At 40.6% G+C, this 26618-nt stretch overlaps 1 protein-coding gene across 5 annotated transcripts in view; it reads left to right on the top strand.

The window, feature by feature from the left end:
• TBL1X (transducin beta like 1 X-linked) overlaps window positions 1-26618 on the top strand; it is a 236742-nt gene that overhangs the window by 140801 nt on the left and 69323 nt on the right. For all 5 annotated transcript variants that reach the window (XM_082375729.1, XM_082375730.1, XM_082375728.1 and 2 more), the window contains exon 3: window positions 21422-21510. The gene's annotated coding sequence lies outside the window, so the exon portion shown is untranslated. The remainder of the gene's footprint in view (window positions 1-21421; window positions 21511-26618) is intronic.

Here is a 26618-nt window from a genome sequence, read left to right on the forward strand (position 1 = left end):
GTTCACGGGGAAGATGGATGGCAGTGCACTCCTGTCCAAAGGGGCTCGATTTGCAGTCAAACAGACTTCCCTGGCAGTCCAGTGGTTTGGACTCGGTGCTCTCACTGCTGGGGCCCCAGGTTCAGTCCCTGGTGGGGAAACTAAGATCCTGCAAGCCGAGAGGCACAGCCAAAAAAAAAAAAAGATTCCTTTTGGAAACTTAAGGTGGCTAAAAGGTTTCCAAAGTCATTCAATAATCCCTTGTATTTTCATAGAGGTTTACAAAGTAAGCTTGTAGGAGATCAGAATTTAGTGAACCTTCCATCGGGAGACTTTTTGACAGAAGATGCATCAATATCATCTTATTCTTTTTAACTCTTTTCTTTCTAATAAGGAAAACAGCTTCCACTAAGAATTATGCTTAAATTTCCCTTTTTTTCCTCACTTTGCAGCTTTCATCTTAGGTGCGAAGAAATGATTCAGCCTAGATTAAGTAGATCTGAATACCTGCTATTTTTCTTGGGCTTCTAGAGTTTTTGCTAACAATCACAAGTACGGTCCTGAGCATCATATAACAGCATAATGTGTTAGTTTTTTTGAATGACTTTTATGATTAACCTTGATTTAGCAATAACATTGATCCCATTTCCCAACCACAAAGATCAATACAAATTTAATTAACCAAAATGTGTCATTCTGCCACTGTGAAGCTAAATTCTCCAAGGACAGAAGCTGCTTAAGAATTTCTAGGTTTGACTGACATTCAGATATTCCAGAAACTACCAAGATCCTGAGGTTGTTTCTAGGGAATACCTCTGCTCCACTGGGAAGTATCTCAAAATGTCACCTTTGAGTTTGAAGATAACTGAGTACAACTTTTTTTTCACAGTTGGAGAGTTTGACTCTGGCTTATGGAAAGAAAGCAGACATTTATTCTTGACTTGCTTCAGAGTAAATTGGCTGAAGCCCACTTTAAGTGTTACAGATATTTTGATCTAAGTTTGTCTGTAGCCAACAGCAGGGTCTTTGGAAGAAATACATTTGCATTGAAGGTTCATTTTCTTTGCGATCTTTTTTATAATGTTAAAACATATGTAACATAAAATTTACCATTTTTTAACCACTTTTAAGTACACAGTATAGTGTTCTGTGGCATTAAGTGCATTGACCATCCATCTCCAGAACTTTTTCATCTTCCCAAATTAAAACTAAGTAGTAACTCTCCTCTCCTCTCCATTCCCCCCCGCCCCCCAGCTTTCTGTCTCCATTTCTGACTACTCTAGTTACTTCATGTAAGGGGGATCCTAGGTTATTTGTCCTTTTGTGTCTCACTTATTTAACTTAGCATAATGTCTTCAAGGTTCATCTGCGTTATAGCATGTGTCAGAGTTTCATTTTTTTTGTAAGCTGAATAATATTCCACTGTATGTATAGACGACATTTTGTTTATCCATTCATCCATCGGTGGATATCTGCGTTGTTTCCATCTTTTGGCGATCGTGAATAATGTTACTAAGAACATTGGGCTGCAAACATCTCTTCAAGTTCCTTCTTTCAGTTCTTTTGGTTTTATACGTAGAAATGGAATTGCTGGATCATCTGGTAATTTTATGTTTTGGTTTTTTTGTTTGTTTGTTGTTTATTTTTATTTTTTTTAAATTTATTTACGTATTTGTTTATTTATTTTTGGCTGTGTTGGGTCTTCGTTTCTGTGCGAGGGCTTTCTCTAGTTGCGGCAAGCGGGGGCCACTCTTCATCGCGGTGCGCGGGCCTCTCACTATCGCGGCCTCTCTTGTTGCGGAGCACAGGCTCCAGACGCGCAGGCTCAGTAGTTGTGGCTCACGGGCCCAGCTGCTCCGCGGCATGTGGGATCTTCCCAGACCAGGGCTCGAACCCGTGTCCCCTGCATTGGCAGGCGGATTCTCAACCACTGCGCCACCAGGGAAGCCCGGTAATTGTATGTTGAATGTTTTGAGAAACCATCATGTTTTCCTGGAGGTTCATTTTTAAGTAATCTTGGTAAGGTATGATAGCAATGGAATTTAACCATGCCTCATCTTATCTCACACAAGAGTGAGCAAGCTATAGCCTGTGGGCCAAATTTAACCCATTACCTACTTTTGTACAGTCCACAAGCTAAGGATGGTTTTTACATTTTTAAGTAGTCCAAAAAATCAAACCAAGAAGAACGACAAGTCATGATGCATGAAAATTCTATTAATTTTATTGTACATAATTAAAGTTTCCTCGGAACACTGCTATACCCATTGATATTGTCTGACTGTTGCTCACTACAGTGGTGGAATTGAGTGGTTGTAACTCTATATGGCCCATGGAGTGAAAAATATTTACTGTCTGACCCTTTAAGAACAGGTCTGCCAACCTCGCATCGAACAGGTTAACATGACAACAAGTCAGATGAGCATATTTACACCTGTTGAATGCTCTGCCCGTGTACGGGGGCTTTTTCAGTGGTCTTGGTGGGTCATCAAGCCGTCTCCCTAATTTATCACACTGTTCTGAACCTTATTTGTGTCACCGTTTCACAATTAAGCATCAGTCCTTGGGGAGACTTCCTTCGGTCGGAGATGCAGGTGTAAAACCCCAACCAAGTTTGAAACTCGCCCACTTCAGGTGCATTTGCTTTTCTGTTTCCAGTGCCAGAGTTTGCTCCCTGTCCTTGTAAGGGGTTGTCTCTTCCCACTGAAAAAGAAGTAAATCTCTGTGTAATGGAGGATCCAAACTGAGAAAGATTTCTCAAAATTCGCTTACTTTTCTCATATACTTTTTTGGGAACAAGGTTTGTGCCCTACTAAAAGGCACTGTCTTCTATTTTTAATCTGTGATATTTCTGTAAAACCATGTAAATGTCATACTTAGAACGGAAGGGCATTTTCAGCATTTTTTTGCAAAGTGCTTTTCTGTGCTGTTAGGGCTGTGTGTGACTTGTGAAAATTTCTATTCACACAGCCGGAAATCTGACACAGCACTGGTTCCCTCTGTTAACAATGACACCTTCAAAGTACCATTTTAGGGTAACACTTTGTTCTGTTTAATTTGTTGTCAGAAATATCCCCAGAGCTTCTTAATATACACATCCAACTAATACTACAAGCAGTTACATACTTATGCATTTAACATATTATTTTCTTTAGTTCATGAAAGTGATCTTAAGGCCTGAGAGAAATTTGAACAGCTCAAAGGAAATCAGGCTAAGCTTAAACTAGGAAATTCACTTAAATTCTGTTTTTCCTTTATATTTGGTTTTTATAGGAAATAGGGCGTTTGCATTTTTCCCTTTTTGAAACTGTGTGTGAAATTATTTTTGCATGAAGAAGCCTGTTGCCTACTAGACTGGTAAAATGGTATCAATAAAAGAGAGAAAGGTAGGCAGATAAAATCATTTGGTTAAGTGTAGCATGAAGATAACCGCTAGTCAAGAATTGTAGCATCTACACGCAGTCTAATCTGATTTGTTTTCTCATGTGATCCTGTTCTTTTTTTCTTTCTTAGACACGCTTGCTCACTTAAGAATTCTGTTGTTTGAAAACCAAGTAATTTGTTTCCATTTAAGAAAAACTAGGGATAAATGTGATTATGTTCCAGTTGAAACGAAAGCATTTTATTTGTGTGACTGTTCTGGTCCCTTTAAGGGAATTCTCACATTTATTCCTTTGTGGGAGTGACTGATGAAAATGTTTGTAGATTTATCTTGGCTTTTTATTTTTATTTATGTTTTAATTGTGGTAAAATACACACAAGATTCATCTTGGTTTTTATTTTTTTTCTTTAAAAATCACAGAGAATATAGAACAAAAGGAGCACAGCAGAATTCCAATGCCCAGTGTGCAGCTGTTCCCACGCTGCGATTGTAATTGTTAACTATCGTTCTGTACAAGCCTACACGTCTGGCTTTGTGTGTATTTGAACATGTGAATTTGTGCAGTGTAACTGTAAAGCACTATGCTCCTTTCATGGCACAGAAAAGTTAAGTTACTTACCAGGAGACACACAGCCCTCAGCGAGGGATTCTGGGGTTTAGCCGAGGTCACTCCGGGACCACACTGCTTCTCAGAGAGTCTGCCAGCTTGCATTGTAAGGGAACCACTACCCTTTGCGAGCACTGAGTGTAAATTTCTGAGAAACAAGGCCACACTGAAATCCAGAGAAGAGAAAGCCAACTTCGACCGTGCATAAATACAGCATGATTGAGATGGGTAAACAAGACATAGGCAAGAGTTTGGCCTTCAAGGCAAATATAAACTGTTAGAAGAAGGAGCGTTGTTTTTTTTTTTTTTTAATTTTATTTTTAAGAGTCCCTCAGAAGTGCCATCTAAAGATAGGCCGAGTGGTGCAGTGGAAGGACGACGGGATTTAGGGCCGGACACTGGCGTGACTTCCAGGTTCCGACCCCCCCGGTGATCGGCTGTCCAAGTCTGTGAGATATTGGAGGATGGTGACGAGTTCAGTGGTGGGGAACGCATCCATGTTGCCCTGAAGCGTGACGCAAATGCTGTGTTTCTCTGTCCCCCACGTGCACATTTGGGCATACGTATTCCTGATCAGGCACGGGGAGATTCTCTATATTTTATGTGACTTCAGCATCCCAAGCCCACACTATAAAAGCCAGTGGGGGACCTTCACGCCCTTAGGAATCTGGGAATTCTGATGACCAGTCAGAAGAGGTAGTTGACTCACAGAAATGCTCATGTGTTCAAGATTCAGTCTCCCTTTTAAACTAGGAAAACTCAAGTCTCTTTTTGACAGAGGTAATGCCAGACCCTGCACTGGCCGTTGCCTCCATGAGGTATGTTATCTTTCAGTGCCCCACGTCATCCATTTCCAGAGGTCAGTGGTACCTACTCCCTGGCTGGATTTATGTCAGAGTGCTTCATCGCGATAAAAGCGGGCTTTACGTAACTGATAGATTTCTTGGTCCTGCTTCACACGAATTGTCTGAAGTGTTTCTTTCCCCAAAGAATTTCATACTAGAAACTGCCTTTTGCAGCCACAGCACGTGAGAGTAAACTTACGCTGATGTGGTTCAGCCACGTGAGAGTGAAGAAGAAGCAAACCTAAAACCCTTTAGCCATCGTGTCCGAGAGACCCAGCCTGCATGTCCTTCCAGCCCCCGTCTTTGGAGGACTGACGGAAGGGCACCCACACGTGAGTCTATTCTAGTTAGCAGTGTCACGTCGCAGGAAAGGGCAGTGAGGAATCAGAATTCTAAAAAGGTGGGCAACATTCATTTTAGGAATTGGAAAATACTCGTATTCAGTAGCCATTGTCGCATGAAGTTAGGCCTTATGTGAGAATGCACATTGTACATATTTAGCTATGATTTTGGAGTCATGTATCTTAATAATAATTGCTGCTTATGATTTCACAAGTCTCCAGTACCAGCGATGGAACAACGGAAGCGTTAACATCTTGAAGGCAGGTCAATCAACAGAGTAAGAATTTTAATGGGAATTAGGGTATGTAGAAATTGCCTAGGTTTTATCCCTAAAGAACTGAAATTCCATTTCTGCTCTGTCATTTACTCAGCTGACTGCACACTCTGCTGGTTTCTTGGTCAGTGGAATGACCTACTTGGTCATCCTCCTCATCTATAAATAAATGGTCTCTGTAAATAAGATATTCACTGTTGATCTAAGACTCCATGAGTCTGGGCTTGACATAATGGGACAGATGCGCACGTGAACAAAATGTAAAGCCCCATGGTGGCTCACTCCTGTTCTGGCTACTATGTCCTAGACATAGAGAGTAACTGTGAGAAAGTCTGATGTCAGTCAGGTGAAAAAAATAAAGTGTCATAGAAAATCCAGAAATGAATTCAACTTAGTTGCTTGTCGGTACAGTGCAAACGACTGAATACATTTCAGACCAGCTCGGAAGTGTTAAAGATTAACCAAATGTGAAAGGGTTAGAATTATGCGTAATTGGGTGCATTGTGTACATGCAGATTGATTATTCAAAGTGTCTAGAAGACTTCTCTCAGTAAAGTGTGTTATTGGTTGCAAATTCCAATGTACTTCCATTGTGCAAAAATAACTGACTACTGGACTTCCCTGGTGGCACAGTGGTTAAGAATCTCCCTGCCAGCGCAGGGGACACGGGTTTGAGCCCTGGTCCGGGAAGAGCCCACGTGCCGTGGAGCAACTAAGCCTGTGTGCCACAACTACTGAGCCTGCGTTCTAGAGCCCGCGAGCCACAACTACCGAGCCCACGTGCCACAACTACTGAAGCCCGCGTGCCTAGAGCCTGTGCTCCACAACAAGAGAAGCCACTGCCTTGAGAAGCCTGCGCACCGCAACGAAGACCCAAAGCAGCCCAGAATTTAAAATAAATAAATTAATTAGTAAATTTTAAAAAAACTGACTACCTACCTTCTATCTAAATTACTGTGAATTGTGAATTGGTGTGCTGTGAAATGATGAGAGCCCCAAAACTGAAGCTAGAACTGGGGGTTCAAATCCTAACCACTTACGAGCTTATGAAGCCCGGTTCTAGTCACTTAAACTCTCTAGATCTTGGCCTCTTTATCTACAAAGTGGGAATGGCGAAAGGGTTGCTGTGATGGTTAAGTTGTATAATGGACCCTAGGGACTTCATGAAATGTACACTTGCTTTGCGGACTGACGGGCAAGGAGTGGTTTTATGTGGGCGGGTGGTAAGCAGCCTTGCTGTTCAAGGAGTTTAGTGATGAAAAACAACTAAACAACCATGAGTGGTATGTGCCACTCCTGACTGAATTCAAGGATCATAGCCAGCAAAATATATTTGTGTTAAAAGTAAGAACACGTACGTGCGGAAACTTGTAGAAGACTGTGGAAGAAGCTCGTGAGTACAGGCTGTCTCTGCGTGGTGAGAGTGGGAGGACTTGGAGAGAGAAAACTTTTAACATTTTATCCTCACGTCAGGATTTCTCTACCTCAGCACTAGTGACACGTGGGGCCCGATAATCCTTTCTCATGGGGGGACGTCTTGTGCATTGTACGAGGTTAGCAGCACCTCTGACCTCTACCCATTCCGTGCCAGGGCCCTCCTTCCCCCCACGTTGTGACGAGGGATGTCTCCGGACATTGCCCGATGACCTTTGGGGGACAAAATTGCCTGCAGTTGAGAATCACTTAAAATCTCTCCCATGAACATGTATTACTTATATAATTTTAATGGCATTTTTAAAAAAATAAAATTTACTCAAAGGAGTTGAAAACTTACGTCCGTGCAAAAACCTGCACACGGATGTTTATAGCAGCTTTTATCCATCATTGCCAAAACTTGGATGTCCTTTTGTAGGTGAATGGGTAAATGAACTGTTGCATCTAGACAAAGGAATTATTATTCAGCGCTAAAAAGAAATGAGCTCAAGCCAGGAAAAGACATGGAGGAACCTGAAATGCACATCACTAAGTGAGAGAAGCCAACCTGAAAAGACTACACGCTGTATGATTCCAACTCTGTGACATTCTGGAAAAGGCCAAACTACAGAGACAGCAAAAAGATGAGTGGTTGCCAGGGTTTAGGGAACAGGGAGGGATGAGTAGGTGGAACACAGAGGATTTTTAAGGCAGTGCAACTATTCTTTATGATACTGTAGTGGTGGACACATGTCATTCATTATACATTTGTCCAAACCCATAGAAGGTACAACACCAAGAGTGAACCCTAATATAAACTGTGGGCTTCGGGTGGTGAGGATGTGTCGGTACGGGTTCATCGGCTGTAGCAGATGCACCCTCTGGAGGGGGGTGTGGACAATGGGGGAGGCTGTGCATGTGTGGGAGCAGGGGGCGTATGGGAACTCGCTGTGCCTTCCTCTCCATTTTGCTGTGAACCTAAAACTCCTCTAAAAACTAAACCGATTAAAAATAATTTTTAAAAAGGAAAAAAAATTAAAGATGTCATCTCCACACTGATGAGATTATTCTGTTCAGGTTCACACTTCTGTGATCCATAAAATAAAAGAATTGGGAAGTTTTCGTGAGACTTTGCACTTGGGTTCTGAAAGCACCATCTTAACGCAGCATGGCATTTGCACGAGTGTCCTGAGGGCTCCCCGTGGCAGCTGTGTGTGTGTCCCAGGAACCCGGAACCTGGGCTGAAGTCCACCCCACACTCCTGCTGCCGCCTCCACTGTGGTCATTCCCAGGGACAAGGCACAGACCTGCTTCACTTCTGGAATAAAGCACTTCTGTCATGTGTTCATGTCTCAAGTCACCCTGATGATATTATATGGTTGTCTATTTTAATTTAATAATGAGTTATGAGTACACACCTTAATAAAATGAACATGATTTTGCCCCAGGGCAGGGGTCGGCAGACTCCTGCCTGTAGGCCAACCCCGCCTTCCGCCTATTTTTGTAAAGTTTTATTGAAACACACCCACGCCCATTTACGTACTGTCTATGGCTGCTTTTGAGCTGAGGCACAGTTGAGTACCTGTGACAGGATGGCTGCCAAGTCCAAGATACCTGCTATTTGGCCCTTTACAGAAAAAGTGTGCTCACCCCTGCTTTACAGTTCTGGAACTTTACCTTCTTCTGTTGTCATATCTCGATATGTCTCCCAATTTTTAAATTCAGTTTCAGGAAAGGGGAGGATCATCAGTAGAGTAACCTAACTAGACAAATAATAGAGACCGCAAGTACATCCCATCTGAAGTCTTCTGGGGCGTTCCTTGTGTTTTTCTGCACACTGTGTGTACTAGCATGTATTTATTGAAATGCCTGCCCCGTGGGCTTTTTGATCAAAGATACAAAACACCATCGTTTTCTTTTATTAAAAAAAGAAGTGTTTGCAGCATTCATGATAAGGATACTTGAAAGGACAGGGCAGTTGTATGCGGAATTTTGTACCAGGTGCTGCTGGAGCCACTGTTTTAAGAAGGTTTCTCAAGAAACAGACTCCAAGACTGAGGTGGAGTGGGAAGTTAGCTGGGGTTACAGATCTGCTGCTGGAGCCATTGTTTTAAGAAGGTTTCTCAAGAAACGGACTCCAAGACTGAGGTGGAGTGGGAAGTTAGCTGGGGTTACAGATCTACCGCAGGGGCATGGGGAGCAGGATGGGGCCGGGCGTGGAGCTGCCATGCCACCCGGAAAGCCCTTTTTGCCCCATCCCTCCAAGTACCACCCCCTATCCAAGCACTTCTCTTTTTTTTTTTTTTTGGCCGCATCATGCGGCATGTGGGATCTAGTTCCCCGACCAGGGATCGAACCCATACCCCCTGCATTGGGAGCGTGGAGTCTTAACCACTGGACCGCCAAGGAGGTCCCTCCCAGCACTTGTCTCAGCTCCAGTGTGACTGACTTCAAGAACAGAGGCTGTGACTTCTCAGAATTCTATTCCTAAACCCCCAAGGGTGTCTTAAGTGCGCAGGCGGATGCAACCTCCGTGTGACGATGTTCAGACTTCTTAAGGACCCTGATGGTCTGGTCTCTCTGCCCTCTGCTCCCAACAGAGCAGGTTCACTGGGTTGTGTATGTTCACGTATGGATCCCTCACGAAAGGCAGGTGCTCTCCTCCAGGTCCGGGAATCGCTCTGTTTCGTTTCCTGTTCTATGTCGTCTTCACCTCCGTAGCGTCCTCCCCAGCCTCACTAAGCAGGGAAGAAATACAAGAAATCACAGAAGATGAGAATGATAAGTGGAACATAATAGGAATACATATCAATAATGTATAGTAAATATATATGATGTATCAACATGTGTCAAATATACATACATGTATTAAGAGACAATATGTACTTTTGCAAAGTGGGTTTGTTACAGAGTTGAGTGTGGCTTTTTTATCCAGTCTCACACTCAGCCTTTTAATCGGAAAGGTTGTACCATTTACCACAAACTTTTTGTTTTCTGCTTGTGTCGTGCATTGTTTTTTTTTTTTTCCCTCCGTTCCTCCACTGTTGCTTAAACTGAGAATTTTTTATGATTTTACTTCACTGTTAGCTTGTTAGCTATACCTCTTTGTTTTATTTTTACAGTGTTGCACTAACGTTTACAGTATGCATTTTAACTTGTCGCAGTCTACATTTGAATGATACTTTACCACATCATGTATAAGAAACTTACAACAATCTGTTTCTGTTTGCCTTCTGTACCTAGTTCTTTGTGCTTCTGTTGCCATACATCTTTCATATATGTTTAAAATGCTACAATACATAATTATTTTGCATTAAGCATTTATATGTAAAAGAAACTTCAAAATGAGAAGAAAATATTTTTATATTCACCCCAATAGTTACCATTTCTGTCACCGTTCCTTTGCATAAATCCAAATTTCCATCTGAGATAATTCTTCTTAAAGAGCTTCCATTAATATTTCCTGTGGTGCAGATCTCCTAGCAGTGAATTCTGTCTGCATTTGTTGTTTGTTTGGAAAATTCTTTACTTTGCCTTCATTTTTTGAAAGATGTTTCATCTGAGTGTAGAATTTTAGGTTGACATATTCTTTCAGCCCTTGGAAGATTTTGTTCCGTTGTCCAGAATAATGCAAGCCAGAAGACAACAAGTTTGTGGGATTTGTTATCTTTTTCCTCTGGATGTAACTTTTTTTTCCCTCTGGCTGCTTTTAAGAATTTCTTTTGTTGCTGATTTTTAGGAAATTGTGCTTTCTTGGGGTTTTCTCTGGTGTTTATCCTGCATAGGGTTCGTTTAGCTTCTCGGATTTATTTTACCTTTTTAAAACCTAGAGTTTTCCAACAGATTTGATCTTGAAATCTTTGCTTTAAATGTGACATTGTCATCTTTAAGAGCTACTGTTTTAGAACTGAGCACTAAAATGAACACAATCTACTTTGGGAAACGAAGATAAAAATCAGTGTTGATAATTTTTGCGTGATTGTAAGTTTCTGTTGACTCCTTGGACCACAGAGAGTTGGGTTCCCCAGAAAGTTCTCAGACACCCGCCCTGGTAGTGTGCAGAGTGTGTCCACATCATTAGCTTGTGAATGAGGTTTCATCAGTAACTGTCTGGGTAACTGCCAGCTTTATGGGTGTGCTGCAATAGTAACCATTTCCCCCATCTCAAATATAGGTCAAAAACTTTACCAAAACCTTTCTCACATTTTGTACAATAATGATCTATTGACACATTAATGCACAGGAAAGGAGAGTTGATGGCACACCCAAGATGACCATCTACAGATAACAGTACTGAAATGTTACTTCCAAAAAACATTCAAACTCTACATTTTTTTTAGGCATTGGACAACAAATATTACCATTTAACCATGGAGACTTCTTTTAAAATAATTTTTTCAGGGCTACTGATTTTTTAAATTTTTATTTTATTTATTTATTTATTTTTGGCTGCGTTGGGTCTTCATTGCTGCGCGAGGGCTTTTCTCTAGTTGCGGCGAGTGGGGGCTACTCTTCATTGCGGTGCACGGGCTTCTTGTTGCGGAGCATAGGCTCTAGGCGCGTGGGCTTCAGTAGTGTGGCACGCAGGCTCAGTAGTTGTGGCGCACGGGCTTAGTTGCTCCGCGGCATGGGGGATCTTCCCGAACCAAGGCTCGAACCCGTGTCCCCTGCATTGGCAGGCAGATTCTTAACCACTGCGCCACCAGGGAAGCCCGACCATGCAGGCTTTTTAAATTTATTTATTTATTTATGGCTGTGTTGGGTCTTCGTTTCTGTGCGAGGGCTTTCTCTAGTTGCGGCAAGCGGGGGCCACTCTTCATCGCGGTGCGCGGGCCTCTCACTATCGCGGCCTCTCTTGTTGCGGAGCACAGGCTCCAGACGCGCAGGCTCAGTAATTGTGGCTCACGGGCCCAGTTGCTCCGCGGCATGTGGGATCTTCCCGGACCGGGGCTCGAACCCGTGTCCCCTGCACTAGCAAGCAGACTCTCAACCACTGTGCCACCAGGGAAGCCCCATGCAGGCTTTTTAAAAGGAAGATCTTTTAGGATGTTATTTGGTTTTAATTTATAGCTTTCTGTTGTTTTTATGGTGTATATGCTTATTCTTAAAGAATATTAAAGGTTAGGCCTTTGGAATTTATGCACAAAATTAGTATTTATCATTAAGAAAAAATTCAAAACATTTTTTCTGTGTCATAAATAGAACTTTAACAGAGAAGGGATCCCTTTAGTGTTGTCTCTTCGAGTTTACGAGAAGGGTGCACTCTTAACCATAGAGGCAAAAAAATAAATAATCCACCTAAATAAAGGGTATTCCAAAAATAGATTTTTTTAAAAAGATGAGATGATAAGAAATGAGATGATTAATGCACTGTGACCTTTCACCTCACACTACCCATTTTCCTAGTTCGGTGAGTGAAAAGAGAAATGAGGATGATGGCCTGATTTTAATTCCCAATGGATAAAGGCTCATCTAGAAGTGTCCTACTTCTTGACACTATTATGATATTAAAAGTAACATTTATTTTTGTAAGTCATTACCAGCTTGGCACACTTGCATTCATTTTCGTCAAGTACTGTCATCTTTAGATTTCAAGCTTCCAAAGTCTAAAGAAATGCACGTTGGTTTTATATTCTCTTGGGGAACCTACAGTCTTCCAACAGCAGAACCTCCCTTTATTGGACTGTCTAGCAACTGATGTGTTCAAAGTCAATCAGAAAGTTGTCTTTAAAATTTCAGCATATTTCTGAAAAGTAGGAAATTTGGGAGAGTTGGCCAAACCATAGCATATTGTACATGGAATGTCATTATCTAGGTGGATACCTGGGTACATGGAGGAGCCAGATGAGGACAGTGGTTCACAAAATTTCTGCTGCCTACGGTTCAGAGCCATGAGAAAATCGTAACAGGAGAGAGATAATTTAGTGTATGTGAACCCCTGGTATGACACTGTTAGTGGTGGTTCCTGGGTATATCATTGAAAACACATTGTGAGATTCTGGTAAGAAGGATTCTTTCATTGTTTATTAAAAGGATTACATAACTTACAGCACTTAGAACAGAGCCAGGCGGATAATAGATGCAATTATGTGTAAACTGTTTTTATTTTTTTCTTTTCCATTATAGTTTATTATAGGACATTGTATATAGTTCCCTGTACTTTATAGAAGGACCTTGTTGTTTATCTGTTTTATATATAGTAGTGTGTATTTGCTAATCACAAAGTCCTAATTTATCTCCCCCCAAACCCTGCGCCTGCCAAATCCCCTTTGGTAACCATAAGTTTGTTTTCTATGTCTGTGAGTCTGTTTCTGTTTTGTAAATAAGTTCATTTGTATCATAGTTTAGATTCCACATATAAATGGTATATAATATTTGTCTTCCTCTGTCTGACTTAATTTACTTCGTATGATAATCTCTAGGTCCATCCATGTTGTTGTAAATAGCATTATTTCGTTCTTTTTTATGTCTGAGTAATATTCCAGTGTGTGTGTGTGTGTGTGTGTGTGTGTGTGTACCACACCTTCTTTATCCATTCATCTGTTGATGGACACTTAGGTTGCTTCCATGTCTTGGCTATTGTAAATAGTGCTGCTGTGAACATTGGGTTGCATTTATCTTTTTGAATTAGCCTTTTTTGCAGATATATGCCAGGAGTAGGATTGCTTTATCATGTGGTAACTCTATTTTTAGTTTTTTAAGGAATCTTCATACTGTTTTCCATAGATGCTGAACCAATTTACATTCCCACCAACAGTGTAGGGGGGTTCCCTTTTCTCCACACCCTTGCCAGCATTCATTATTTGTAGACATTTTAATGAGGGCCATCCTGATCTGTGTGAGGTGATTCCTCATTATAGTTTTGATTTGTATTTCTCTCATAGTGATGTTGAGCATCTTTTCATGTGCGTATCGGCCATATGTATGTCTTCTTTGGAGAAATGTCTATTTAGGTCTTCCACCCACTTTTTGATGAAGTTGTGTTTTTTTTTATTGAGTTGTATGAGCTGTTTGTGTATTTTGGAAATTAAGCCTTTGCCAGTTGCATCATTTGCAGATATTTTCTCCCAGCCCATAGGTTGTCTTTTTGTTTTGTTTATGGTTTCCTTTGCTGTGCAAAAGCTTATAAGTTTGATTAGGTCCCATTTGTTTATTTTTGTTTTTATTTCTATTGCCTTGGGAGACTGAACTAAGGCAACACTGGTATGATTTATGTCAGAGAATTTTTTGCCTATGCTCTCTTTTAGGAGTTTTATGGTATCATGTCTTATATTTAATTCTTTAAGGCATTTTGAGGTTTTTTTTGTGTATGGTGTGATGGTGTGTTCTAACTTCCTTGATTTACATGTGGCTGTCCAACTTTCCCAGCACCACTTGCTGAAGAGACTGTCTTTTCTCCATTGTATATTCTTGCCACTTTTGTCGAAGATTAATTGACCGTAGCTGTGTGGGTTTATTTCTGGGCTCTCAGTTCTGTTCCATTGATCTGTATGTCTGTTTTTGTATCAGTACCACACTGTTTTGATTACTGTAACTTTGTAGTATTGCCTAAAGTCTGGGAGGGTTCTGCCTCCTTTTTTTTTTTTTTTTTTTTTTTTTTTCCCCTCAGGATTGCTTTGGCAATTCTGGGTCTTTCACGGTTTCATATAAATTTTTGGATTATATGTTCTACTACTGTGAAAAATGTCGTGGGTACTTTTATAGGGATCACATTAAATCTGTAGATTGCTTTGGGTAGTAATCCATAGTATTGCTTTGGGTAATCTGTAGTATTGCCTTTTTTTTTTTTTTAATATAAATTTATTTATTTATTTATTTATTTATTTTTGGTTGTGTTGGGTCTTTGTTTCTGTGCGAGGGCTTCCTCTAGTTGCGGCGAGCGGGGGCCACTCTTCATCATGGTGCTTGGGCCTCTCACTGTCGCGGCCTCTCTTGTTGTGGAGCACAGGCTCCAGACGTGCAGGCTCAGTAGTTGTGCCTCACGGGCCCAGTTGCTCCGTGGCATGTGGGATCTTCCCAGACCAGGGCTCGAACCCGTGTCCCCTGCATTGGCAGGCAGATTCTCAACCACTGCACCACAAGGGAAGCCCTAGTATTGCCTTTTAACAGTATTAATTCTTCCAATCCAAGAGCATGGGATGTCTTTCTGTTTCTCGGAATCATCTTCAGTTTCCTTTATCAGTGTTTTATAGTTCTCAGCATATAAGTCTTTTACCTACTTGATCAGGTTTATTCCTAAATATTTTTTTTGAGGCGATTTAAAAGGGATTGTTTATTTTTTTGGTTTATTTTTATTTATTTCTTTTTTTTTACTTTCCCTTTCTGATATGTCATTGTTAGTGTAAAGAAGTGCAACAGATTTCTGTATGTTAATCTTCTATCCTGCTACCTTGCTGAATTCGTTTATCAGTTCTAGTAGTTTTTGCATGGAGTCTTTAGGGTTTTCTATATATAATATCATGTCATCTGCATGTAATGATAATTTAATCTCTTCCCTTGCAATTTGGATACTTTTTATTTCTTTTTCTTGTCGGATTGCTGTGGCGAGGACTTCCAATACTATGTTGAATAGATGTGGTAGAGTCGGCATCCTTGTTACAGATAGTAGCAGAAAGACTTGCAGCTTTTCACCATTGAATATTATGTTGGCTGTGGGTTTGTCATAAATAGCTTTTATTATGTTGATATGTTCCCTCTGTACCCACGTTGGTAAGGGTTTTTATCATGAATGGATGTTGAATTTTGTCAAATGCTTATTATTCTGCATCTATTGAGATGATCATGTGGTTTTTGTCTTTTCTTGATGTGATGTATCACGTTGATTGATTTGTGTATGTTGAACCATCCTTGTGACCCTGGGATGAATCCAACTTGATTATGGTATATGATTTTTTTTATGTGTTGTTGAATTCGGTTTGCTAATATTTTGTTGAGAATTTTTGCATCCATATTCATTGAAGATATTGGCCTGTAATTTTCTTTTTTGGTAGTGTCTTTGTCTGGTTTTGGTATCAGGGTGATGGTGACTTCATAGAATGTCTTCAGGAGTGTTTCTTCCTCTTCACCCTCTTGGAAGAGTTTGAAAAAGATCAGTATAAGTTTTTCTTTGTATGTTTGGTAGAATTCCCCAGTGAAGCCATTTGGTCCTGGAATTTGTTTGCAGGGAACTTTTTTAAAATTATAGATTCTATTTCACTTCTGGTGACTGGTCTGTAAAAATATCTATTTCTTCTTGATTTAGTTTTGGCGGGCTGTATGTTTCTAGAGACTTGTCCATTTCTTCTAGGTTGTCAAATTTGTTGGCATATAATTGTTCATAGTGTTCTCTTGTGGTTTTTTTTAAAATTTCTGCAATATCGGATGTTATTTCTCCTCTCTCATTTCTTATTTTGTTTATTTGGGTCCTCTCTTTTTTCTTCTTGGTGAGCCTGGCCAGAGGTTTGTTGATTTTTGTTTACCCTTTCAAAAAACCAGTTTTTGGTTTTATTGAGTTTTTCTATTGTTTTATAAATCTCTATTTTATTTATTTCCTCTCTGATCTTTATTATTTCCTTCTTTCTGATGATTTTAGGTTTTGTTTGTTGTTCTTTTTCTAATTCTTTTAGGTGGTAGGTTAGGTTGTTTATCTGAGATTTTTTCCTTACTTTTTGAGGAAGGCCTGTATTGCTGTGAACTTCTCTCTTAGGATTTCTTTTGCAGCATCCCCAAGATTTTGTGTGGTTGTGTTTTTGTTGTCATTTGTTGCAAGGTATTTTTTAATTTCCTCTTTGATTTCATCGTTGACCCATTGGTTTTTTTAGTAGCATGTTTAGTCTCCATGTAATCGTTTTTTCCTCATTTTGGTTTCTGTGGTTCAATTCTAGTTTCATGCTGTTGTGGTCAGAAAAGATGCTTGAAATAATTTCTATTCACCTTAAATTTGTTGAGGCTTGTTTTGTGTCCTAGTATGCGGTCTGTCCTAGAGAATGTTCCATGTGCACTTGAAAAGAATGGGTATTCTGGGGGTTTTTTGGATGTAATGTCCTGAAAATATCAATTTTTGTCTAATTGTTCTATTGTTTAGGATCTCTGTTGCCTTATTGATTTTCTGTCTGGAAGATCTGTCCATTGATATCATTGGGGTGTTAAAGTCTCCTACTATTATTGTATTCCCATCAATTTCTCCCTTTATGTCTGTTAGTATTTAGGTGCTCCTTTTTATTGGTTTTCAATAACTTTAACCCAGGGTTACCAATCCTGTTGAACGTGGAAAATTGAATCACAGAACTGTTTTTCATGTGGTGATACTAAACACATACTAACAATCTGGAAAACATCATTCTGAAGAACATGCTTTGGGAAGCTCTCTCCTACTTCTTTGAAAGCTCCATTTGCTTGGCTTCCAAGTTCCTGTGGTTCTGGGCTTTCCTGGCAGCAGCCGTGCATGTCATTGTCCCCATTTTATGGATGATGATGTCGGGACAATTGCTGAAAAGGCCTGCTGCCCCAGGCATCTTTCCCACCTGTCCTTCATGGTGTGTTAGATTCTGAGGGTCAGGAATGCTGTGGTGACTTAGCAGGGTGGTTCTGGTAGAGGACTCTTTGAAGTTGCAGTCAAGACATCAACCAGAGCTGCAGGCATTTGATGGTCTGTCTGATTGGTATTGGATGATCCAGTGCGATGGTGGCTCTCATGTGGCTGGAATGTGGTGCTGGCTGCTGGCTGCAGGCCTCAGTTCTGCTCCATGCTCACCTCTCCACCAGCAGTTAAAGGAATTTAATTGTACACATTTGATTCACTTTTATCAGGAGATATAATCAATATGTATATAGTTAAGCATTTCATTTATGATCAATAAAAATGAAGGTTTATCCTGAATTTTCACTTAGTGAGCCATATGGACTATTCGTTTTGTTCCACAGATTTGGGCAACCAAGAAGGAAGCATTATGACAGTCTATGAAAATATCCCCTAGATAATTATTTTTGAATCTAAGCCCTGTGTGAAACTGTTGCTTCACCTTCTAATATTTCACAGTAAGAATCAGGCAGAAGTCATAAAGAGATGAACTTAGTGAGTCTAAAATCTGTTCTGTTAAAATAAAGTTTCTTGGCATTATTGGCATTTGGGGGCTGATCAGTCTTCCGTGCAGGGAGGCTGTTCTGTGAGTTGTAGATGCTTAGCGCTATTCCTGGTCTCTACCCACTAGGCGCCAGTAGCTCCCCTCCTCCACTTGTGATGACCGAAAGATGTCTCCAGACATTGTCTAATATCCTACAGTCCCCTGGGGCAGAGAGCACAGCCATCCTTGGTTGAAAACCACTGTGTTAAAATAGGACACACCATGATAGTTCCATGCTTCTATTAGGGGTTACATATCAGATATCCATATCAGATATCAGTGTGAGAAGGTACCTGGATAGCCGAGAGTCAACTCAAGGGGTCCTGAGAAACCAGAAGTGCAGGCAATTCCCAACTCAAAACTTTGGAGCCTGACTACCTCAGGGGAGGGAGAAGGATTTAGAATGATAGCCAGGGCTGCAGGCAAAACAAAACCAATCCAGCACCTCTGGTTGCCCTGATAGACTTTGCAAAGCTTCTGAGTGGAAGCGTAATTTGGTTTGCCCCAAGGAGAGCGACACTGCACTATTCCTTGTCTCTGGCAAAGTGATGTAGAACAATACATACCCAAGGGATGGAAAAGAGGGGCTCGAACACATTCCTGGATATCAGTGTTCCTAACAGCAGTATTCACAGGAGCCAAATGCTCATCAACTGGTGGATGGAAAGGTACACAAAAGGCAGTCCATGCATTCAACAGAATAGTCTTCAGCCATACAAAGGAATGAGGTACTGATACATGCTACATTGTGGACGAACTTTGAAAACGTTATGCTAAGTGAAAGAAGCCAGACACAAAGAACGTATTGTATGATTCCATTTATATGAAATGTCCAGAACAGGCAAATCTGCAGAGACAGAAAGCAGGCTGGTGGTTGCCTGGGCTGGGGGAGGGGGGAGGGGGATTGAGGACTGACCACTTAATGGGCCCAAGTTTTCCTTTTGGGGTGATGTAAATGTTTTGAGACTTGACATAGGGGATGATTGCACAGCATTGTGAATATACTAAAGGCTTTACACCTCCTGTGTGGAAGGACTATTAGTCATTGTCTACACCATTCCATGCCAAGAACTGACAGCAACCAGAAAATGAGTCCTTTTTATATTTATTACTACCTTTGAGAATAAAGAATGTATTGCATTTGTTAAAATCATTTGCGTTTCAGACTTCCCTGGTGGTCCAGTGGTTAAGACTTTGCCTTCCAGTGCAAGGGGTGTGGGTTCGATCCCTGGTCAGGGAGCTAAGATCCCACATGCCTCGCGGCCGAAAAACCAAAACATAAAACAGAAGCAATATTGTAACAAATTCAATAAAGACTTAAAAAAGGTAGGGGGGGGACTTCCCTGGTGGTCCAGTGGCTAAGACTCCGTGCTCCCAATGCAGGGGCCCTGGGTTTGATCCCTGGTCAGGGAACTAGATCCCACATGCTGCAACTAAGAGTTCGCATGCCGTGACTAAAGATGCCGCATGCTGCAACGAAGATCCCATGTGCCACAACTAAGACCTGGCACAGCCAAATAAATTAATAAATATTTTTTAAAAAAACATTTGCATTTCACACAAATCTTTTTCAGCACGTAAATTTTTGCCAGCACTGTTTATTGATAGTGGTTCTATTTAGGTGTTAATAATGGGAAAATCAGGACTGACCAGGGATTGGAAGGTCAGGTTTCTCACTTTAACTTATTATTTCTAGTAATAAACTAATTAATTTTGACATGTTGCATAACCAGAATGTTATTAACCAGTCATATTTCACATTTTTTGTGTTTATAACACACAGATGATGTTAATTACATGTACTGAATTTAACAACTTATATCAAAGATAACCTTCAATTTGTGAGTTACCATCTGTTTTGGACCAGAGAATAGGAATTTGATACTAAAGCTTTTTCCTGAACAGCTTGTAATGAGAGCTGTTTATATATTAATTACTTAATTGAATTATTATGGATTTTAATGTTTTAATTTTCAAGCAGTTTGGGGCTTATTGTGGTGACATCTGCTCATATTTTGATACTTTATGGTATTTAGCAGTTTTATCATAAGGCTATTTTGGGTTTACAACCCAATCCTGAAAATAATTTGCTGTCTGCTTCAGGTTACTCTAAGGAGTATCGTCCTATTTCATCTCCACTACCGAATTTTTTTCATAATGAAATGTATTTTTATTTTATAAGCAAAGTCAATATTCCCTTGTGCCTGCTTCAGTCTGGTGCCCTTTAATTTCTATTCAAAGAGCTATAGAGGAATTTTGTTTAAATCTTATTATTTTCCTTCAGTGGTAGATTTTTTCAGTTGTCCTGGTTTTATCTTATATATCCTTATGTTGTTTAAAAATATACTGTAATGAAACTTAAGGGCCTATGAACCTGCTTGTAGAATCCTTTTAATCTCCTTTCTTTGAACAGTGTAACTATAAACATGACTCAGTGGGAGTAATTTACTTGAATTTCCTTAAAACATTTCAAGAGGTTCTGTATAAATTCACTAATAAGAAACACCTTCATTCATAGCCTCACTTATGGATTTGAATTATATTAAACCTGGCACCTTTTTATTATCACTTAAGACTATTGAACAAGAATTTAGAGAAAACGACAGGCATTTAATTTCCTTAGTTCTTGAGCTTGTAGATAACTTAAACCCTGTAGGAGACTGGATTCACTCACAACTGAAGACAGTTTATGAGGAAGAAGGTAAATATCATTAAGTAGATCCTAGTTGACTGCTTAGTGTTTATACTGACTGAAAAATAAAAATGAGTTTTTGATATGAAGGATTATCTTATGAGATATACCCCTGGCTTCTTCAGAAATCCATGCAAGTGGAACCCCTGTGAAATGAAAATGTAGGAAAACAGTAATGGGAAAGTTGAGAGTTGGTGCTTGCTTTTGCTTTATTTTAGGGAAGCCAAAAAAGGAAAAAAAGATTCTAATGTTTCTGTGTTTTTTTTGGGCACATAAAAGGGTGGATATCTGCACTCAAACATGCATGCCGTGATTATTGTAAACATTTGCCCAAGCAATGTCTATAATGTCAGAAAAGATGTCTGGAGCGTCTTTTCTTCTCTTAAGGGTGTGTACAGTTTAATTTATTGGTTGTATGTGATACGGTCCCTAAAACGAAGATATTTCAAGTGGGCATTAATTATCATTGAATGATAGCAGGAACAATATCTGAGCTAAAATCAATTTTATTTACTTTGAGACTTTTTCCTTACAAATCTCTACATGTACCATAATACTGACTGGCCGTTTTAATTTCTCCTTTTTCACACTGCAAATAAAACTGCATAGTTTGTGTTAAAGTTTTAAGACAGAGGTTATGAAACAGTAAAATGTGTTAAGTTTGAGTTGGGATGAAAAAGAAAAACAAGAATAGGACAGGTCAAAGGTGAACACTTCCCAAAGAATGGTAAGGTGTTTTTTGTTGTTGTTGTTGTTGTTTTTCAAATCTCTCTGTTTCTCACCAGGCAGGTCCCAGCAGACACTTGGCGTTTTATATGATCGGACGCTGGAGAGCCCACTGGTTCAAAGGTCTACACATGAAGTCAGCCTAAAGGTAAACGCCTGCCGGTGATCTTGGTCTCTTACCTGAAATTCGTTTGAAGCAGAACTGCGTTTTGCCAAAACTGAACACCTTCTGTTTTAAAATGCTTTCTTTAGAAGGAGTCTGAGGTCTTTCTCCTTGCTGAAGTTGAAGGTAGTAGATAGAGCATCATTAAATAATGATGGGCTATCTGGTCCATTCTACATGACAGATTGGCCTTTTATTGCCTTCTAAGAATTGTGGATACTGAACCAGCTATTATAAACTTTTCTGGGTCTTACCAGAAGCAGATGACACTTTCTAAAATCATTCGCTCTTGTCAACACTGTGAATTAAAATTAAGCTGCAAAATTAATTATAATTGGGTACATGAGTCTAGATCTTAGTTGACCCCTGTATCTTAATGCTATGCTTTATTAGTTTCTTAATATGATTTGTGTCTATCTGCAAATTGACTTACTACTTAACCTTGACACTTCTTAGAAAAACAATGCAGCTTACTATTTATAGATCTAGTGAGAGGATAAGGTATCCAGAAGAGCAAACCAAATAATCGTAGATGCACAGGCATCAAGAGTTGAAGCCCAGGGAGTTCCCTGGCAGTCCAGTGGTTGTTAGGACTTCACACTTCCATTACAGGGGGCATGGGTTTGATCCCTGGTTGGGGAACTAAGATCCTGCAAGCTGCATGGCCAAAAAAAAAAATCAAGAGTTGAAGCCACATCCCAAACTAAAACTGATGGCTCCCCTCCCCCATCCGCTACCAAGAAAAAGTGCTGTAATCTTTTGGTAGATGGGATTTTAGGGTTTGATTTTATCATTTACTGTTTTGTGTTTTCTGGTTCTTTCTTTTTTAAATTAAAAAACAGATAGAACTTTTGTAATTTTAAAAACATCAAGATGGAAATTTGGGGAAGATTTTTGCTTTATTGTTTTAAAGGAACCAATCAGAACTAAAATGATAGACCCAGATTTAACCAAAGAAAGAATCTTAGAGGGGTGGGATAGGGAGGATGGGAGGGAGATGCAAGAGGGAGGAGATGTGGGGATATATGTATATGTATAGCTGATTCACTTTGTTATAAAGCAGAAACCAACACACCATTGTTAAGCAATTATACTCCAATAACGATGTTAAAAAAAAGTCTTATTGAAGTATTTTTGTTTAAAGCCAAATTTATAGCAAGGTACATATGTACAGTTGACCCTTGACTGGGTTTGAACTTCACGGGTCCACTTAAACATGGATTTTTTTTTTTTCAATAAACCATGAGCTACTGTATACAGTCCATGGTTGAATCCACAGATGAGGAATCATGGACACAGAGGGCCAACTGTAAAGTTATCAGTGGGTTTTCAACTGCACAGGGGCCAATCCCCCTAACCCCCATGTTGTTATAGGTTTAACTGTATTAGAATTTCAATATTTTACTTAAATATTTGATAAGTGTAGTTTGTTTTAAAAAATAAAAAATTATAAAAGGTTAATTGAGTCTGTGACATCAGATGTTGACATCCATGTTGTAACATGAATTCTTTTTTATGGCCAAATAATATTCCATTGTATGGATATATACCACATTGTGTTTATCCATTCATCAGTTGACGGACATTTGAGTTGTATTTACTTCTATTGAGTGGTATGAATAATGCTGCCATGAACATTCGTGTACCAGTTTTGTGTGGACGTATACCTTCATGCCTCTTGGGTATATACCTGGCAGTAGAATTGCTAGGTTGTTATGGTAACTCTGTTTAACATTTTGAAGAACTGTCCAACTTTTCCAAAGTGGCTGCACCATCAGTCAGTATTTTTTGAAATGCAGTTGAACCATATTTTAAATGTCAGAGGGAAGAGGAGAGAGAGGAGGTCTGTTGCTCATCAGTGTTTCGATTGTGTATTAATTCAGTATTTAGGGAACGTAAGCTTTGCTTGAATTGAGCACACGCTGACTTCCTGCTGTGTGTGAGGCATTGCTGTTTAGCTTTATAGATGACTCTGGAAATTTCTGTAGCCTTTGTTAACTCCTTGTGCAGTTTATACGTGCAGATGGTCATTTGGGATCGTGCTGGGAAATGACACGCTGTTGCTTACCTACCACAGCACCCATGGTGCATACACGAGCTTGCGACTCATCTGTATAAACCACATGCCCTTTCTCTCTGTGTTGGGTGCTGTGCGTCAGAAAGTGAGGGCTAATATCTGTTCTCCTTAGACTTAACCTGGTTTCAGCAGGTGCCTCCTTGGAAAGCCATTCACAGCAGACCGTGGCTGTGGTGTTTTCTTGGCTCTTCATTTCACAGCGGTTGGTGCGTTCACCAGGAACATCCACATTTTGGGGCATCACCTTCAGGTTCTCAGGAGGATTTCAGGCTGGGAAGCGACAAGGCAGGTGTGTTCTAATGTAGAAGGGGGAAAATCTTCAGGAGAGCGAGGTTGGCAGACCTTTTCTGTCAAGGGCCAGAGAGTAGATAGTTGAGGCTTCGTGGGCCAGTGGTCTGTGTTGCAGCCGCTCAGTTCTGCCCTTGTCGTGTGAGAGCAGCTACCGATCTTACACAGATGAACAAATGTGGCTGAGTGCCAACAAAACTTCACTGATGGACGCTGGAGTTTGAATGTCACGTCAGTTTCATGGGTGGCAAAATAGCTTTGTTTTGATTTCCTTTTCACCCATTTAAAAATGTAAAAGCTATCGATACCTCACGGTCTTTGCAGAATGCAGCTGCAGGTGCGAATTGGCCTGTGGGCCACAGCGTGCCCACCTTGACCTAGAGCAACACACCTGTTCTATTTCTCCCTCTTCTGACTGCAGCCTTTGAGCTGGAGGACGTCCGAGGTGCAGCTCTGCAAGGTCTGTGGCGTGCTTAGGACAGCATCCAAGTTGTGGTTACTCGGCGAAAGCACTGCAGATTCTCAGGGAATCAAGACTTTTAGGAATTTGAGGGCCTTCCATGTGAAGAGCGGCTCTGGACTTGTGTAACCGCCCCCACTCAGATGTTCTCAGTGCCAGGCGGTTCCCCGCCCCTCCCCAGGGGACACTTGATCACGTCTGGAGACACTTTTCAGGGAGGTTGAGTGCTACTGGCATCTAGTGGGGGGAGACCAGGGTTGCTGCTCTACCTCCCCCGGCGCACAGGACAGCCCATCCCAGAGATTTATGTGGTCCCAAAGGTCCGGAGTACTGAGATTGACGAACCCGACTCGCTGCTACTGTCACTACTTCATTTTGTGTTTTAATCTTAACGGTTTTGTGGCTGTGGAAGTTTAAGATGCCGAGCATTTGACTACAAGACTGAGTTCCTGCGTTTGCTGACATAACATGAGGCTCATTGAACTCTCAGCAGATACTTGGGTTCATGATGCTTCAAGTATTTTTCTTTTAAAACGTTTTTTTTTTGTTGTTGTCATTTAAATGGAAGCATCAAAATACACTTTAACACCAAGATTTTTGAGATGCAGGCTACCTCAAAGGGCAAGGCATCGCCCGTCTTAATATCTACGGAGAAAACCACAGGGTTTATTTTTCAGAACTTTGGAGGTCACCTTATATGAGTACATGACCTCACTTTTGACTCCACCTACTGCAGAAAAGGGAATCATCAGGGCCCAGATAAGTCCTGCGTATGTGGGTGAAAATCACAGTGTCTTAGAGGTTTCATAACCAGCCGTACATATTCCTGAAATTTGCCTGAGGGCCTAGTGCACATTGTACAGAATCCGATTCCAGCCTCTCAGTCTTAGAGATAATTAAAATCTGTATGTTAATTTACAGATTAATCGGAAGCATTAGCTTACAAGACCAAAGTCATTAGAAAAAGAAGGCAGACTACTCTTACGTGGAAGCAGCAGCTGTCTGTGTCTCCCAAGGCACTTTGCTTTGAAACCTTGGGTACCTGAACTGGCATTTCACTGTGTAGAGGAGAAGACTGTAAAACGGTAACTGTGCTGTTGGTCTTACATGCATCGTCTGGCTCCGTGATGCAGACTTTCTTAGCAGTGGTTTGCTGTTACTGGGTGGAACATTTTTTAGGAAGGCTTCCTCCTGGGTCTGCCTCCCGATCGGGCAGAGAAGTGTAGGGTGGGTAGGGTTTGCGGCTCAGAGGGTTTGCGAGAGGACCCGGTGGCCGCTTTGGAGATGCACACATGGTCTTGGCGGTAACTCCAGGACGGGACGTCTCTCTTGTCGCGTCAGCATCCTTCACGGCTCTGCACACAGGGTTGGGATGGAAGGCCCCAGCCAGCCGTTAATTAACCCAGAAGGGCAGCCAGGCACAGAAAGGACCCTGTCTGAATGCCTCACCCAGGGCATGTTTTCGATTTTGTGAACCGCAGCATTATTTTTGTAACCCAAGAAGACTCCCTCCTCTCTGCTCTCTCAACCCTGCGGCTTTATTTCCTACTTAGCTGGGTTGCTCTCATAGTGATGATTTCTGAAGACACTGCCAGATTTTAATTACATTTTAATGAATATGAAAACAGTTCACGTTCATAGGAGAAAATTTGGAAACTACAGAAAGGCACGCACACATACACAGATAAAATTCCAGCATGATCCCACCCCTGGAGAGATGGGTGTATTTTATTATATTTTTTATATTTTAGAGGGTATCTCTTGTGTGTGTGTACAAAATGAAATTTAGCAACATGCACATTCCATCTTGAAACCTATTTTTTTCATGTATTGCCCTATCATGGACATTTTCTCTCGTCGTGAAAATCCTTTTGAGGACTGCATCTTACTACTACTTCCTACTACTTACTTACTACTGCTAGTTCATTCTTATATTTAAATGGCAATGCCACTGCTAGGCATGTGAATTCTGGTAATAAAATACTAGTTCTTTGATTATGATTTTGGACCATTTGACTCCCAAGTAAGTAAATATAACTGTAAAATTAGTGAAAAATCTTACCTTTGGGGGGATTTTTTTTTTCTTACTGTAAAATAATAGACATACTCATTGGTGAATGAAGATATGTGTATTTAAAAAAAAAAAAGGTGAAACCACTGTTAACATTTTCCTGTTCCCTGCCCAATCTTTTCTGTATATATTCTCCTATAATTGGGGTCCAACTGTAAGTGCCTTAATTTATTGAATCACACTTATACTGTCATTGG

This window comes from Balaenoptera borealis (genome assembly GCF_965194805.1).
Source record: "Balaenoptera borealis genome assembly, chromosome: X".
Classification (NCBI taxonomy): Eukaryota; Metazoa; Chordata; class Mammalia; order Artiodactyla; family Balaenopteridae; genus Balaenoptera; species Balaenoptera borealis.